Consider the following 12,335-nt stretch of genomic DNA (forward strand, 5'->3'; position numbering starts at 1 on the left):
AAATATTTCCAATAATTTTCCCGCCTTTTTAGAAAGAGTAGGAAAATTTGAATAAACATTACTTAGAAAAATTCTGGTTTTCAGTTCCTCTTATGTTGTGGCTGGCTTCTTCTAGTGATGGACAAAGGACTGAACCTTCTCTGTGTGTCAGTGGACTTATTTTTCACTACAAGGTCTGTAAGCACAGTCTCTTGCAGGAGAGCAGTTCCATGGTTTTTTGTGGATAGTTCTTTTCCATGCCCTCTTGGGAGATTGGGTGACAAGTAACTGCCTGGCCTTCTAATTTCAGATGTGACCCTGAAGGAGTACAGAGTGCCTGAAACAGTATGAAAAAGGATATGTAGAAGATCTTAGAAGTACAGGTAAGTGAAAAAAAAGAAAGAAAAAGCCCTGAAAATAAGAATATCTGTATAGAAGCCACATTATCTGTACTGTTTGAGGGTATTTGGAAGTCTGTAAGGTCTCTGAAGCCTATTTTCTATGTACATTTAGGATACCATGACAATATAAATCAATACTTCGGTATTTAAAATCTAGGAAATGAAATGTGTATAAAATGGAACTGCCCGAATGAATTTTGACAGCCTCTCCTACATGCATTATTTATCTTATATTGTTTTATTTTTTACAGATGTGGATGGTGACTGAACTGCTGCTGTAAACTTGTACCCAGGTAGCTTTAAAACACATATTTTTGGCTGAGTTCATAGTAATAATGTAGTTTAGTTATAAAACTGTTTGTTACAAACAACTTTACAAGATTTAAATATATATCGAACTACTGAATATATGAGAACCATTTTCTTCCATACCTGAAATGCTCTTATATGGAATGGGTGATTCATAGCTGATCCAGAACACACATAAAACTTCTGAAAATATATTTAGCAAAGGAAGTGAAGGCTATTTTAAATTTATGTTGATCTGGAATTAGAATGTGCCTACAACAGTGGAACTTAACACACAAACCCCACTGAAGAGAGAGAGTACTGTATCCTTAGGATTTACAGACTGACCAGGGATTTGATTTAATTTTCTACTTCCAAAGGGCTGCCTTAGCCCACCATCACAAGCAGCATGTTGCGCCTCTGGTTTCCCAGCCCAACAATGGCATCACTGTAAATCAGCACCTCCAGGTTTTACAGCACAGACCTCTGTCCTGAAGGTTCCACCTGACCTTGGGCCCATCCTTGTTCAGCTTCACTGTTGCTGGCATCAGCCTCTCTGAGTCAAACATTGAGGCTCAATACTACATTTAAACCCTTAAGTCCACTCTGGTTTAGCACTTTCTTCTTTTTTTTTTATTATTCTCTGTTTAAGCCTTTTTCCTCCCCCCTGCAAGCTGCATACATTTAAGGTTCTTCCAAATGGATGCAAATGGCTCTTATTAGAAAAACAGAAACCAGAAAATCACTCCTGGATAAAGCTACCCCCAGCATGTTTTAATGTTCAAATTAGAGTACCCTTCCCCAGTGCTAAAATGGGGTTTATAATGGCAATGCTGACATCCTTACCAGACTCTACTGGCCTGTTGCTCTTTTGTCCTGCAAGTTATTAAAATCTAGCCTGGTTGCCTAAGAAACAGGATAGCTACTTAGCAGATATTTAGCCATCAGTAAAAATTAATGTCCAATGTATTTATTGGAAAAACACACTTAATTAAGCGCTCAAGTTATACAAGCCACCCACCAACTACAAGTGTGTTCTGGCAACAGGAGTGCTGTTGTTACCCGGGTTCTGGTTCATGATGTTATTTTCTTAAGTAAATGCATTTTTCAGCCTAACAGTTCTGGCTACAGCATATTGATAATATAACTCTGCACTAAAGGGAGATATAATATTTTTAGTCTCTTTTTCCAGTTACCAGTAGTTCATTAGTGACACTGTTGTGAGTGTGTTGATTCATTAAGAGTCTTTTCATTAACAGTCTGACAGTCATATGTAGAAGAAAAAGCCAGGAAAAGTAACAAGGCACTCAGCATTTTCTTCTGCTTCTTTGATACTTGTATCTTTTGTAATGTCAACAGATGAGCGGGAAGCATTCAGGACTTTAGGTTTTAAGCCAAGCTTGAGTGTGTCCAGTCTATTTTTTCTTAATTTGCACACTTAATGTGATTTCAGGGGCAAATTTCTATTTTGCATGTGTATGAGGTCTAGTAGATGGCAACTGCATGGGAAAATCAGATGTGAAAGTTCTGTTCTTAAATTGCTTTTAATCGGAGTCTTGAAGACTAACATGGAAACACCAGGGAAAATATGACTTTTGCTATGTTATTTAAATAGGCTGTTAGCCATATCCCTAAACTTTATATGGCTTTGGATAGATTAGGAGCTCTCTTCTAAGCTATCAAATATATCATACTTACGTAAATTCCTAGCAAATATATAAATATGTATTTTTCATTGTTTATAATTGCCATTTAATTGTAGGACCAAATTCCATAGCTTAACATTTATACAACGCCTGATACTTTAAGCATTGCACAAATATTAACTAATTAATAAAAACATCTGAGCAGCTCTTCTGAGACTGTCAGATTCCAAAGAACTAAATTCCTCTTCTTAAAAAATGGGACTGTTCAAGCAAACATGCTGTAAGCTTTTAAACCTCAAATCCAAAATGACACAGTGGGACACCATTTCATGCCTGGAACCTGAGCACAAAGCCTTTATTTTTCCAAGGTATTTTTTTTTCTCCAGTCTTGTAAATAAATACTAGGTAATGACTTAGGAAGCAGAGGGGAGGCAGGGCAGAGATGAACTTGACATTGGCACTTACTTTGTTTTCATCTACATATAGTGTTTCACAGAAATATAATATTACATTGACTTATGTATTCATTCAATCATTAAATTCAACAGGACTCTTCAGTTCTGTCATCAAAAAAGCAAAAAAAAACCTGCAAAGCAAACTGTATGGATTTAACCTTCATTCTCCTTTATGAGAATCCATCAAAAAAATTTGTGGCCTTTAAGTACTTTACGAAGTTATTTTGGCTTTGAAAGTTCTGATTTAGTGATGTAAAACTATGTGGTTATCTCTGGCTTGCAAACAAATCTGAAAAAACCCAAACCCCGCCCAAACCACATTGTTTGATAATTTAAGCTACACTGGCCCTTATGTTTTCCTACTTAGGGCTTTGCTTTCCGTGATAATCTTACAATTCTGGTCTCCTCTGTCTCAGACAAAGAGATGATACTTCAGAACATGCGTGAACAGCAAGCTGCTATTGCTGTATTTTTATATTCAGCATTGTGTCTATACAACAATCAGGACAAAGCAAATCTCTGCTGTTGGCATGCTGCAATTTAAGGGGGACACAGAGTGGTAGAAGATGAGAGTGAGCAAAGGGCAAAAACTCGCTTGAGGAGAAGGGGGTATAACTGGATTTTTGTTTTGAAATTTTTACCTTGGAAGTTATCTTTTTGAGAAATATTTTCTTTAATATTTTGTTGTTTAAAATAGAAATGTTAGGGAATAGTAATTTTTAATTTTTGGTTTCCTACTTTCCTTCTCCCCCCTGTCATCTGAGCCAATATGGAGACGATGAATTTTTAATCATTATTTGCCAATTTCAGAACTTAGGAGGCTCTTTATGTGTATATCTGATGAAAAAAAATTAATCTGGAAGATGTTTTTACAGAACTTTTTCTGTTTTTTAAAAAAACTTATAAACATACTTTCCATTTTGGGAGCAGTGTCAGCCGTAATTGCAAGGCTGCAAGCATGGCATAGAGGCTGCAATATCACCTTAGGTTTATTTCACGTGGGGAGTAGTGTTAAGGATGGATGCTTTGGTAGCAGGGAGCCTCAGAACTGTAATCCAAAAATTAAATTGCAAAAAGGGAGTTGAGGAAATGAAAATGACACTGACATAAGCATCTGGAATCTCAGAAACCATCCGACAGTTTGATCTGTTGCCATGTTGTCTCCATGTCTAATTAAAGAGCAACAATATATACAAGACAATTTAAAAATAGTGAAAAAATATTAATGTAGATGTGATTTCACAAGAGATGTGCCATTTATTTTGTTTGGCAGCCAGGGATAACTGAATGAGAGTGAGAGCAGGAGGGTATGATGGCAGCACATTCACTACCTAAGTAGGATTTCGGCTCTAGAGCAGCTTTGTGCAACTTCTGATCAGTTTCCCTTCATATTGCTCAACCTGCTACATCAATATTTATACATTTTGGATAATCAGCCAATATCCTACAGCTCAATCTACTTTTTTTGGTGTGTATTGTCTTTCCAGGGAGCTATGTTTAAGCTTGTCATATTCCATGAATACCACCTCAAGCATAAACTCTGGGCTCCCATGTATCAAGATCCTTATAGCAAGATTTGCCTGCATGGTGAAGACAAGCGTTTAATAGTATGAGACAAACAGAGATTAAAAAAAATATCTTCAAATGAGACACCCTATACAGAACTGTCTAGAGCAGAAGGGAAATTAATAATCACTAAGTGTGAATTTACAAGGTCTCTTCACATTAATAAATTAAAATACTCTCAAAAGAGGATCAGCAGATCTTAGCAGACTGGAAAACAACTATGGAGCAGAAACACAAAATAATTAAAAAGTAGAGGAATTCAGGATTGGCCATGCATGATCAAAGTTGTGTTACTGTACTTGGAACAAAATCCCTGCAAATAGAGCTTAAGGCCATCCAAACCACAGGAAATTATTTTTAGCCTAATCACATGACTGTGCCCTAAATCTGCAGTTCTTAAATATTTGATAGATATTAATTAACATATTAACAAAAATATGCATTTAATCAAGATGAGGACATCTGTAAAAATTATCCCCAAATATCCCAAATGTTTATGAACTTACTCACATCAGTGTGATGTGAGAGCCCAAGGCTTATTCTCAGTGGCTCTGCTAATGGATCCTGTCCTGCCTTGAGCTACTGGCAGCAAGTTTGTTGTATAGGGGATGAGCAAAATGTGCTGCTTTGCTTTTTGGGCTGTGAGGCACCTCAGAACCCTTGTGTTGGAAAAGGAGAAATGCATAGGTTCCCACCCACTATTTTGCACCTTTTCCTATTTTTAGAAACAGTTTTTTACTATCCATGTGAATAATTTCTTGTGTTATTGAGGAGGACTGAATAATCTGCCCTTTTTCACTCTGATTATAATTTCATCAGAAAGCTGACATATTCTGCTCCAGATCCTCAGCTGGCAAGAGTCAATAGCTACCCCACAGCTGGAGTGGGTCTAGTTTATATCAACTTTTGGAAGGTCAATGTAGCAATTCTTGGAAGATATTTAAAGTTCTATTTCTTGGTGCACTTTTTCCTAATTACTTTGTTTTTGTTTGTTAGATTTTGTCTTCTTAATATGTTTTTTCTGTTCTAAAATCCAATCTTCTTTTTCAGCAAAGGAAAATCCCTGTGCTCTCCACAGCACTATTTTAAAACAACACTTTGCTTTCAGTTAGAAACTATGCTGATGATTTTGATTTGTTTCATTTTTCTTATTGCTATTGATACCTGCAGCTGCTGAATTTTTTAACATGCTTATATTTTAAAAAATACTTTTAATAAAGAATAGTTTGAAGTATCCCAGGCTGCTGTTCAAGAAATCTCACAATTCACAGTTTTCAATTCACTTTCCATTGGAGAGTACTCTCACATTCACTGTCAAAGGGCACTACACAATATCCAGGCAGTGTGGAGAAGTCCCTAGGGACCATGCAATATGACGGAGGGGGGCACCCACAGGAGAGTGTTGTGGGATTGTGCCACTGGAAGAGGTGAACTTTCAGATGTATTACAAAAGCAAATATAAGCAAATTTTCTGCCCATTCATCTGGCTGTTGGAGCAGTGCTACTCATGAAGCAGCTGGTGAAACAGCAGGAGGTGGGTGTGCAGGTGAAGGCAGCAGTTGAGTTTGAGATCATTTAGAACACAGAGAGATGTCTGAACTGAAATGAGCAATGCAAAAATAGGTACTGCAGAAAATAAGAGGAAACTGAGGTGAATAAGGGCATTTAACAGACATGAAGTTACTGGGATTAGACTAGAGAGTGTTGTGCTGTGGATGTTACCAGTGCTACCAGCACCCAGCACTTCATGCAGTGGTTGCTGATGAAGGGCATCTCCTTCCACAAGACAAAGTACTGGAGTAGACAGAGTTGTTCAAAGGCATCTTCCAGGCCAGTGGCAAAACCTGGGGTGCATCTCACTCTCCAAAGATTCTCCATTGCTGTAGGCACAGAGCCTGAGCCTGAGAACTGGCATCAGCATTGGGATGGAGCAGCAAGGAGCCATGTGGGGGTTTTTTGAGTTAGCTTGGACTATGAGTTTTAATCACACTTCTGGAGACCAAGATGAAGAGCACTCAGTCCTTTTGGCTAATAGTGACCATAAACTGTCTGAATAGCATCATGTCCTCACTCACCTGACACTGTCCCAGACAGCTGAATTCAGATATTGCTACATATTTTTAATTTAAGGAAAAAAGTGGCAGGAAATGGAGGAACAGAAAGGGAAAGAGCAGTGGGAAAGCTGACAAGGTTTTGTGTGTGGCTGAAGGGCAAAGATGATACAGTAGGGAGAAATCCTGGAAAGGGGAGAGGAAGGGTGATTAGATAGCCTAATACATTTTTTTCTTCAGTGTTTAATTTCCTTAGGAGTACATGTTGCATTTTATGTCAGTGACAGATAATGAAGGAGTCAAAAGATAATAAGCTAGGTATTCAGAGAAGATCCCAAGAAGTGGTATGTTACAGGGCTGTTTGGAAAGCTGAAATTCTCTGGTGATAGGAGATGGATGAGCTGGCTGAATGCCCCATGAGATTTTCCTCAGTCAATCTAAAATTAATTCCCCTTCATAATTAAAATACATTTTATATTTTTAGGAGCAGCTCTTTAAGTGTTTCTTTTTTTTCTTTTTTTCCCCTACTCCTTTTTACTGCGTATCAGAAAAAGGCCACTTTAATTGCTAGTTTGCCTGATTTAGGATGAAAAGAATCCCAGGATGTTCATGGCTGCCTGTCTTAGCTACTCATTTGATCTTGTACCCATTGTATAAGCTATCATGTATTTATTTCTGCAATAGATCTTTAAGACAGCGACCTGCAAATATTAACTCACACATAAGGAGCTGTGGCACAGTCAGACAATGCAGGTTTCCCAAGGTCCTGGGGTAGTGAGTGATGGACTAGGATTTTGAACTTAAACCTCTCATTCTTTGGACTGTTTTTCCTGCCCAGTAGTCTGGGGCTGATATCTGTATCAGGAGTTATGTAGGTGACACATGGATCCATGGAAGAGGCATTCAGTCCAGTGGAGCCTCATCATACAAAGGGGCAAGTGGAGTTTTCAAAAAGATGCTGCACTGGTTTGAGCCTGATCCTCCCACACCCATGGATAAAGCTGCCACAGGTTTCAGTTCAGAAGGTTCCACTTCTGAAGCCCTCTGGAAAAACCCTAAATCAATTTTTCATCCCATTTTATATTTTTAGCATGCTTTGGTGGAAACTTCCTCTGGGGTAAGCCCAAACCAGCTCACTCACACCTCCCTCCCATTTTTCACTTGGGCTGTTTAACCGAGAATATCCCAGTACTGACCCCAGCCCACAAGCCAGCTTCTGTTTCTGCTAAAGGCAGTGCGAGTTGAGCATCAGGAACAACAACAGCAGCAGCATCTGACCCTAATTTAAACTAGTTGAGAACTGGAAGATGGAAACAGTAGTCTATGTTGGCATATTTCCTGGTGCTCCCAGACACTGGATCACGGCAATTCATCTGAATTCCAGTTTACCCCATAGGAATACAATGAGTCAATTAACCCTTTAAATAAATCAACTAATTCCAGAGCAATTGCACAGCATCTGTTTCTGTATTTTATCAGTTACATAATAAAAATCTTCCTCTTGTCTTTCTGTTTCCTATTGCATTCTGTGCTTTGGATAAATACCACCAGTGCCTGCCAAGTCACAGTTGCAGAGACCTACTGCAGAAAATGGAACCAGAGACACACACTGGGAGAAATCCTCTTTAATGCAGTGCTTCAAATTGAATGCCTGCAGTGCTACACAGAATCACAGAATGGTTTGGGTTGGAAGCAACCTTAAAGATCATCTGGTTTCATGGCAAATTTAAAACTAAAATCCACACCTCATTAACAATGAATCCTGATGAGTAAGTTAAGTAGAAGAAACATCAATAATTTATGGTGATGAACTCAGCATTTTCCCTCTCCCTTTTTGTGTTGTGTCTGTCTTTGGAAGCCTGTAGCATGTTACAAATGAAGTGCCACAGATGAGCTAGAAATAAAAAGCTAGGAGATTTTCCAGGGAGACAGAGAATAAATACAGAACCTCCACAAATGCAAACACACATGCTCTGGACTGTTAAGAATTTTGAATCACACAGCGTTTTATCTTCTCAGAATTTCCCAAGTGGCAAAATATATCCCCAGGAAAAGACATGACAGCAGACGAAAAACAAAGACAACCAGAAAATAAAATTCAAATCAGAAAGCCCACCATAATACAGTTCAGAATTACTTGTTCCCTGAATGATAAAGGAAAAGCAGTAGTCATGACAAGGATCAATTTTGCTCAGAGAAGGCTACCAATTTAACAATGGGTAGACATCTTACAGATATCCTGGCTGAAATAGAACAGAGGGAATGAACCAAATGATTAGACTTCGAAGTGTGAATGAGCTTATACAGTTTTTAACAGAGTGCTTTGGAATAGCTCCCTTCTATGTTGGTGTTTGTCACTCTGTGTTATTTCTTCTGTTGCCTAACATGGACTCACCTTACAGCTTTATCCTACAGTAGCTCCCAGATCAGATATCCTGTGTGTAACAGTAGGAGGGACTTTTTTTAGAAAGCCAGCTAATGTTGATGATCCCTTTTATCCAGCTCTGTTACTGTTACCTTCCTTTTTTTGCATAAACACTTGGCAATATATTTTCTGCTGGTAAAGGAGATTATGGAGTCAGGTGTTCCTTTGAAAAAAGTTCTTTCTTTCCAAAGACTATACAAGTTCTGTTACTTTGAATACAATAAAAATCCCTAGAATATTAATATCCTGAAGCTTTGAATTAAGTAATTTCTTTGTTCAAAGTTCCCATTTTTTTTCATGATATGATGCCCATTCTTTTATTCAGAACTATAGTACAGGAAGTTTTCCTAACATGAATGTCTCCTTTGCCTCTCTTGTAGGTAGTCATGTGCATAAAAGCGTGCTTAAATCACACCTCAGTCTGTCTGCTTGTAGTCAGTGTAATTTTCAGGTGAGGCTGACATTGTTTCAGCAATCACTAAGAAGAAATGTTGAAGGCTGCAATAGAGAGTCAGGGCTGTCCATGGTAAAAAGCAATAGCAAGTGTGTGGTAGCCAGGGAAAGTTATAACATGATATAAACCTTGTAGCTCTAGTGAATCCATGGTTTTCAAATAACCAGTAGAACTAGGGATTTTTATTTCCAGGCCCGTGTTCTCTCTTGAGTAACAGGATTAAGAAACCAATGGTGTAATATTTTGGGGAGTAAAAAGTGGTCTCCTACTGGTACCTGAATGCTACTGTCCTGTACTATTTTACATTTGAGTTTGCTCTGGGGAACAGTGATGACTTGGTTTCACGAGGGTGGTTTCAATGAGGAAAGAAGGTTCCATGGTTATACAATTCCTAGGCCGCGTGTTTGTGGGATCCATGCTGGTGACGGTGGAGATGTGTTGTCAGGTCCTACATTTATTCCTCAGGCATGGCCAGGTTCCTGGTCTGTGGAGGTTTACATCTGAGATGACTTTAACAAAGTTGGGATGTTGCAAGGAAGGGAAGTCTGAGAAATTTTCATTAGAATATTGTTGTCTTACTTTTAGTTATTGGTATAGGTCTTTGGTTAGGATGATAAGTAAGATCTTCAGAGTAATGTTTTGGCAAGGTTCAAAGTCTTTTTGAGTTCATTAATGAGGATATATTTACTGTTGTCTTCAGAAAAAATTGGAGAGCATTGAGAGTATGGCTGTACAAATATTTTTTCCTTATGCATCTGTTAATTTCATTCACATAGGTTTAATGATCTATTAACACCATTTTTTTTCTAACAGGAGGTACTTTGTAGGCTACCAATCATGATTATTACATGAAGATTTAAAGGTTTAGAGACAGTTCTATGAAAAATGTTATTTAATTAAAGTTTGTTGTGACCTAAATCACGTGGAAAGCTGAAATACTGGTTAGTCTCTGTGTACTAGAAGAGCTTATGATGCCACCTTGGGGAGGGGTACAGAGGTACAGACTGGTGGCAACCACAGTGGCGAGGATGACATTAACGTGAAGGTGAGTTAACTGAGTTATTACATAGTTTTGTCTACACAATTAGTACGTGAGGCAAAATGGTACTTTTTAGAACTGGTTAAGTCAATTTGTGCTGGGTAGAAGGGTTTGAAAAAACTCTTTGGTCACATTATAAAAAGAAGCCCAAACCAACTGAAATTGCCTTGGTTAGTTTTCTAATGATCAGACTCTACAGACTGAAGGACAAAAATTTTTATGCCTTTATAAAAATTATTTGCATTTTTTAAAGAAAATCCTGTTTCTTTACAGTGAAATTCAATTTTTTTATTTTTTTAGCTCTTTGTATAAGAGTAATTGGCACTTACTGATCACAAATAATTTAGTGAAAACCCAGAGGGGTCAAATGAAATCTTAATGTAAAGAGAAAAGAGGAGGAAGATGAGAAGTCACTTTAACACTTCAAGCGATATGACATGGAAGCATGTAGGCTGACAGGCTCTTAGTAAACGAATTAAAGTCCTTTTACAGACTAATCCATGATTGCTGTACCGTAACTAATACACAAAAAGAATGAAGCTGTTACCAGACACACCAAAAGTTTAGTTTTGTATCAACAGGTAAGGAAGTGTGCTGGCTGTATTTTCAGTGCCTGACTAGAATGACAATAACAATTATTTCTCAGGGATTGTTTTACAGAGAATTTAAAGATGTATGGTATGTGTATCATATAATTGGCATCTGTATTGCCTCAGGACTGAATCAATGTAATCCAAGACTGCAGCTACATAAACTTCCCCTCTCCTATAAGGGAAAGTTTTCTTTGGGTGATGATAGGCTGCAGAGCCATGATGAATTGCATAAATCTCAATTTAAGTATTTGCAGGCTGAGTTGGATAAGAAAGACTTCATTAATTTCAAGGATATCTTTAAAATTTTATTTATTTTGGATTGGAAATAAAGATGAAAAGAATTATGAAGAAAAATGGGTATTCCACTGATTTCTATATCACTCTGGTACAGAGAATTGTTTTTATGGCAGTACTTTTGCTATTTATCTCAGATGCAGATTTACCAGGTATCAGGACTGAGAAAGTGGGAAGAAAAATGTCATTGGCACAGCCTCATACAACCTGTGTGCCCCATGTCACTTGAAGCAGTAGCTGTCACAGGCCTGCCCCTATTTCTGTTCCCTCATTATTGAAATAGCTGGAGAAAGTACAAGACTGCTGGATACACACCAGAAGGTATTTTCAAACTCTTCTTGTCTATTAGGGAAAACAGTGGATTTTAAGAAGGCAGTGGGGAAGGAATATTTGAATAGGGTATGAATGTCCATTGCATAGCACAAATGGCTTAAAGAACATCCCTGAAAGCTGGTGCCATGAAAGCACTCCTGCCACTGCTAGACATGCACCGTGACTTTCAAAGTTACCATCTTCCTCATTTTACATGACGTCCACCAGCCCATTCTTATTTGGTGTAATATTTTGGACTCCATCCTGCTGGTTTTCTACACCCATGTTGCTGTTCTCGTTCTGGCCCTGTCTGCAGTCCCTTGGCTCCCACAGAGCCCAACACGTATGCTTTGCTGTCTCTCCAGTTATCCTGACAACAAGCTCCACCAAAGCTGGCCTTGTTTACTGCTGAATCCTGCAAATACCTGCTTTGGGGGTTTACAGCACCCCTTAAGCCAAGCTTGCTTACGATGTCTGTATTTAGGACCTGTGTCTCTCCCAGGCATGACTACCCTGATCCCCCTGCTACTTCTAACTGCAGAAATCTCCTCACTCTCACAACCCAGCTTCTCACATTTAGGTCTAAAATTGGCCTGAGCTGATGGGCCTGGGCAACTCCACAAAGTAAAAGAGCAAACTTTTCTGCAGTTCTGGCATGATTGCACAAATCCAGCTGGTTACAACACTTCAGCTGTCCATTTCCAGGGATAAGGAAGAGAACCAATCAAATCAATCCAAAGAGATAGTCATCACCATGCAAGCAGATACTGCCTTTCAACCCTTTCTCATCTGACACTGTTGGGGCCGTCCGAGGCAGCACAGCGTGCAGCTG

General features: G+C 38.5%; 1 long non-coding RNA gene across 1 annotated transcript in view; it reads left to right on the forward strand.

The window, feature by feature from the left end:
* The window catches only part of LOC121676561, a 124,729-nt gene that overhangs the window by 73,796 nt on the left and 38,598 nt on the right, over window positions 1-12,335 (forward strand). Inside the window, exons 5-6 of the long non-coding RNA XR_006020506.1 lie at window positions 290-362; window positions 632-673. This is a non-coding gene — a long non-coding RNA (uncharacterized LOC121676561). The remainder of the gene's footprint in view (window positions 1-289; window positions 363-631; window positions 674-12,335) is intronic.

The sequence above is a fragment of the Corvus kubaryi genome, unplaced genomic scaffold (genome assembly GCF_017639235.1).
Source record: "Corvus kubaryi isolate FWS band 111438036 unplaced genomic scaffold, C.kubaryi_AGA036_p1.0 split1-131, whole genome shotgun sequence".
Classification (NCBI taxonomy): Eukaryota; Metazoa; Chordata; class Aves; order Passeriformes; family Corvidae; genus Corvus; species Corvus kubaryi.